Below are 5,982 nucleotides of genomic sequence, written 5' to 3' on the forward strand. Positions count from 1 at the left end.
AGCTTGAGCAGGTACCAGCTGCATGAAGGCTGATATTTCTTGTTCTGGGCATAGTAGAGACAAGCTGCTAGTGTCTACCGAAAGTGGAGAGTTCTATCTTTTGAAATTTACCCTCAGAAAAACTCTAAGTCATACAGAGCCTGAGATATCTGGCTGGGAAGAGCAATTAACAGGCTTGGGTGGGGACCACTGCTTTGAAGTCGGATATCTCTGGTTCCCTAGGACCGATTTTCAAAAATCTGGTACCCCTGGAAAGAAGGGACCCTCAGCTATCAGCCTAGGGCCCTTATACTCCTGGGGCCCTTGGGCAAGAGCCCATTGAGCCCATACGAAAAGACGGCCCTGGATGGGCCTGTGCAGTACCCGTTCTGTGCATGTGCCAGGGATGTCTACTACACATACCGGCATGCCTTGCAGTTTTGCTATTTGGCCATGTTAAAACTGTTGCAGGGCATGCTGGGATGTGTAGTTCAACAACAGCTGGAGGACCGAAGGTTCCCCATCTCTGCATTAAGCGAATTAACCAGGCAGAGGCCGAAATGACCATTTTCTCAAAACTGCTACTGCTAGAAATCACATGTGAAGAGCCGCCCAGAAAGGGTGATTGCACTGACCTGCTCCCCCATATTAGCATACACTGCTCTCTGGGTGCCCACCCCGAGGAAAATGTTTACTGTTTTAAATAGCAAATTTTCTGACTTTTTTGGAAATACATTTAATTAATAAATGCCAATTTCCCTTGGGACAGATTATACAGCTGTAGGCTTATTTGGACTTTCTCCTTTTATATGTGTTTTGCTGTATGTACTGTATATCCATACTCGCCTACTTTTGAAAACTAGAATCAGGAATATTACAGTAGGATGTGCGGCTCAAATTGCTCCGTACCACCGAGGGGGCGTGTCATACTCTGCATAAAAGGGCGTGTCTTTGCTTAAATGCTTGTTGTTGTGAGATATTTCTATATAACATTAGTAGCAATATCTTCTGGGAAGTTTTGCAAGTATTTAAACTAACATTGCTGCCTATAGTACGGGGTTTCTTGTTTGAAATATATATTCACTGTGATATTTCTTTTCTTATCACTCAGCACAATACTCATGCAATATAATATAATATGCAATAAATTCCAAATGCAATTTAACCTTGTGTGAATTCATCCCTAAATTATGATTTTGGTGTATTAAATGTTATTTTATTGTGAACCTTGGATTGTCAGCATCTTGTAGGCACTACCTATATTTATCGGATGTGCTGTTTTCCATACCATTACAGCATTAACAGAATCATTACTGACACCAGATACTCTAATTAAAGAAATGTGTTTAACTACAGAAAGATTACTAACGATTCTTACCCTAATAGCAGCAGCAGCAGCATACTATGGATGAGTGCACACCAGTACAGATAAGAGGACCCTGCTGTGTGTGATCATGTGCTGCTGTCTCTCTCTCCTGTCAGGGGTTCCCACAAGGGAGGATAATGAGAGTTATCAGCAGTGACTACTCAGCAGCTACAGCAAATCACTGTTTTTGCAAACAAACTCCTTAGTGTCACCCCCTGGCATAATCTAAATAATCTGAAAGATTTGACCTACAAAGCAGGGCAGCAGATTTATGACTGAAGCGGGAGCCTGAGATAGGCGAGTGCAAAATTGAGTGTTGTAATCTTGAGGTTCCCCTTACAGTAAACTTCCCAGTCACAGGTGAGCAGAGTGCAGTCTGTAACAGGTATAGGTAGCTGGGAGCAATTTCCTGACAAGATAACGGTCATGTATTGTGAGTTATTTGACCAGTTATTAAATCGGGTAATCAGTAGAGACTGACAGTCCCATATTATGTATGTTTCTTATCACACCATTCTCTTCCCAGAGCTGTCATCTGCCCAATTCTCCCCCTACTCAGAAAGCAATGGGTCTGTGGTCACTCAGAATAGATGCTACAACTGAGACGGTATCAGGATGATAGGTCAACAGGCCTCTGTTTGATGGGTTCAAAGGGTCGACATGACAATAGTTAACATTTTTTCGGGGGGCTTCAGTTTTTTCTCAACTTTTGCTTAATTTACAATCAATGTCACAAATGATTACCTGTAGTAAGCCGGAAGCATGGCGAGTGAAGCGTTTCTACTAATGGTGGTCACATATGGTTACACAATGAAAATAACCCCTAAAAAACAAAAACATGTCAAGCATTTTTGTGTCCACCTTTTGTACCTGTCGATCTTATATACTGTCTACCTTTAACCTGTTGACCTTATCCTATTGACCGTCCGTTTAATTACTGTAGATCTTTTAATACAGACTGACACGCTGGAGATGGGGTTTTTTTTGCCACCACTCTTCATGACCTCCCACAAAATGGCCACTTCCTGTCATTCACTTGCGATTGAATACTCACTGTGAGCGTAATTGCAAATCAATTGTGTGTTTGCACTGCAGCAGTGGCATAGTATACAACAAAGGATCAGGGTCACTATGGGATTTCCACATTTGATTTTACATTTTCAAAATCCTCCTCTCCCAGTAAATTTATCCATTGGATTCCCTGCACTGGGAATCCAATGGATATAACTGGTGTGGTCCTCTTCAGGAGAGATTTTTAAATAATTACAGGTTGAGTATCCCATATCCAAATATTCAGAAATACGGAATATTCCGAAATACGGACTTTTTTGAGTGAAAGTGAGATAGTGAAACCTTTGTTTTCTGATGGCTCAATATACACAAACTTTGTTTAATACACAAAGTTATTAAAAATATTGTATTAAATGACCTTCAGGCTGTGTGTATAAGGTGTATATGGAACATAAATGCATTCTGTGCTTAGATTTACAGTCCCATCACCATGATATCTCATTATGGTATGCAATTATTCCAAAATACGGAAAAATTTCATATCCAAAATACCTCTGGTCCCAAGCATTTTGGATAAGGGAGACTCAACCTGTATATGCTCTTGGTGATGGGATCAGGAGATCCCTTCTTTATTATTATAGTATTATTAATTCTAGGCCCTATGCCCTTCTCTGGTAAATTTGCTTCCCTTCCCCCTCTCATAGCAGCTGTTCCTGCTCCCTCCTTACCTCCTTTTCTTTTTGCTTTTCCTCTCTCTCCACTTACTCATCATCCCTACTTGTTACTATGGTTTTTACACATTCCCTGGTGTGTCCTGCCATTTCCATGACATCGGCCTAGGTTTTCTCCTTAGGGATTGTTGTGGCTTTGTTCATTAATCGAGGCATCAAACCCTCGGCAATACCTCTCCCTTGCCATAATTTTACTGTTATGGTTTTATTCACCCTTACTCCACTCTCACATTGGCAATCTTCCAGTTGTCCTCCAATTCTACTGCAATTTGGTAATTTTTAGTATCCATGTGCTGCTCACCTTGCCCCTGGTGTCTCAGCGCTCTTCTCCATATCATCCTCCACTACACTTAGTGGTTAATTTAGGAAACATTGGGTTGTAAATCCTAGCACTACTGTTTGTGTTTATACCCAATATTTAAAAAGGCAATGCTTTTACTAGCTAGAGATGGGTAATAAAAGCATTGCCCTTTTAAATTTTGGGATAGACATAAACATGATCAGAAGTGGCGGTTTTATAACCCAACGCTTCTTCAATAAACCCCTTAGAAGCTTCACTTTGCATGTAAATGGGCTGAACTCTCCCAATAAGATAATTATGGCACTGTAATTCTTTGTGACAAAAGGCTGATGTTATTTTATTACAGGAAACTCATTTTAAACATATTTACCCCTGTTGGGAGGTATGTAGTAATGGCAGCAACTCAGAATCCACACAGTATGTAAATTGAATAGCTTTCAGCAATAATAGCAGCATAAAGTCCAGCACAGCATACACCTGAATAGCAGGTGGTAATTACTGAGTAAACATGGACACATATGGCTTTGCAGTTGATAATCAGCATGGATGGAAGTCACTGTGTAGAAATAGTAGTACTTGCAGGTAGTAGATACAAAAATAAAATTCCACAAGAACGTAGTAACTGGAAACAGAAACGGCAGCATATGCAGGTCAGGAGCCCAGGACGATACACATGGAATGAACCAGGCAGCAGCACTGAGGTATAAGCGATCACTGGCATTGGACATGCAGCACTACCTGGGTAATAACAAAGGTAAGAATCAATCGGCAGCTGTGGAGAGAACCAGCCTCTCTAATGAGATACTCACATCAACTGCGTGATGGCACGTACAGCCAATCTCTGGCTGCCAAGTTAATCTAGCCCAGAGTGCCCTGCTCTATCTGGCATTGTGATTGCCCAGCAACCAATGGGACCAGTGGCCCTTTCGGCAGAGTTACACAGCATCCCGACCTACCTGACTAAGCTGACAAAGGGAAGATTCATTATTGGAGGATACTGTAATATAGTACCAGTATGGACAGATCCCCCAAGATTAAAATAGGTTCCTCCAACATCCCTCATTAAACACAATCTTTTTGATGCTTGGAGTGTTCTGTAGAGTTCTATAGAACATACTTATTAGTAATGAGCGGGTTTGGTTCCTCGGGATCCGAACCCCCCCGAACTTCACCCATTTTACACGGTTCCGAGGCAGACTCAGATCTTCCCGCCTTGCTCGGTTAACCCGAGAGCGCCTGAACGTCATCATCCCGCTGTCGGATTCTCGCAGGATTCATATTCTATATAAGGAGCAGCGCATCGCCGCCATTTTCACTTGTGCATTGGAGATGATAGCGAGAGGGCGTGGCTGCGTTCTCAGTTTCTGTGTTCAGTGTGTTGCAAATATCTGTGCTCAGTGTGCTGCAAATATCTGTTCTCAGTGTGCTGCAAATATCTGTGCTCAGTGTGCTGCAAATATCTGTGCTCAGTGTGCTGCAAATATCTACATTCTCTGCCTGAAAAACGCTCCATATCTGTGCTGCATTGTAGTATATAGTAGGAGGACAGTGCAGAATTTTGCCGTGACCATCAGTATATATATATAGCAGTACGGTACAGTAGTCCATTGCTCTACCTCTGTGTTGTCAAGTATACTAAGCATCCATACCTGTGCTGCATTTTATTTGTGCGCAGTATATAGTAGGAGGACAGTGCAGAATGTTGCTGTGACCACCATTATATATATAGCAGTACGGTACAGTAGTCCACTGCTCTACCTCTGTGTCGTCAAGTATACTATCCATCCATACTTGTGCTGCATTTTAGTTGTGCGCAGTATATAGTAGGAGGACAGTGCAGAATTTTGCTGGCCACCAGTATATATATATATATATATATATATATATATATAGCAGTACGGTACAGTAGTCCACTGTTCTACCTCTGTGTCATCAAGTATACTATGCATCCATACCTGTGCTGCATTTTAGTTGTGCGCAGTATATAGTAGGAGGACAGTGCAGAATTTTGCTGACCACCAGTATATATATAGCAGTACAGTACAGTAGTCCACTGCTCTACCTCTGTGTCGTCAAGTATACTATGCATCCATACCTGTGCTGCATTTTAGTTGTGCGCAGTATATGGGCCCTCATTCCGAGTCGTTCGCTCGGTAAATTTCATCGCATCGCAGCGATTTTCCGCTTAGTGCGCATGCGCAATGTCCGCACTGCGACTGCGCCAAGTAATTTTGCTATGAAGGTAGTATTTTTACTCACGGCTTTTTCTTCGCTCAGGCGATCGTAGTGTGATTGACAGGAAATGGGTGTTACTGGGCGGAAACAGGCCGTTTTATGGGCGTGTGGGAAAAAACGCTACCGTTTCCGGAATAAAAGCGGGAGTGGCTGGAGAAACGGGGGAGTGTCTGGGCGAACGCTGGGTGTGTTTGTGACGTCAAACCAGGAACGACAAGCACTGAACTGATCGCAGATGCCGAGTAAGTCTGAAGCTACTCTGAAACTGCTAAGTAGTTTGTAATCGCAATATTGCGAATACATTGTTCGCAATTTTAAGATGCTAAGATTCACTCCCAGTAGGCGGCGGCTTAGCGTGA

Source organism: Pseudophryne corroboree, chromosome 6, assembly GCF_028390025.1.
Source record: "Pseudophryne corroboree isolate aPseCor3 chromosome 6, aPseCor3.hap2, whole genome shotgun sequence".
NCBI classification, from domain to species: domain Eukaryota; kingdom Metazoa; phylum Chordata; class Amphibia; order Anura; family Myobatrachidae; genus Pseudophryne; species Pseudophryne corroboree.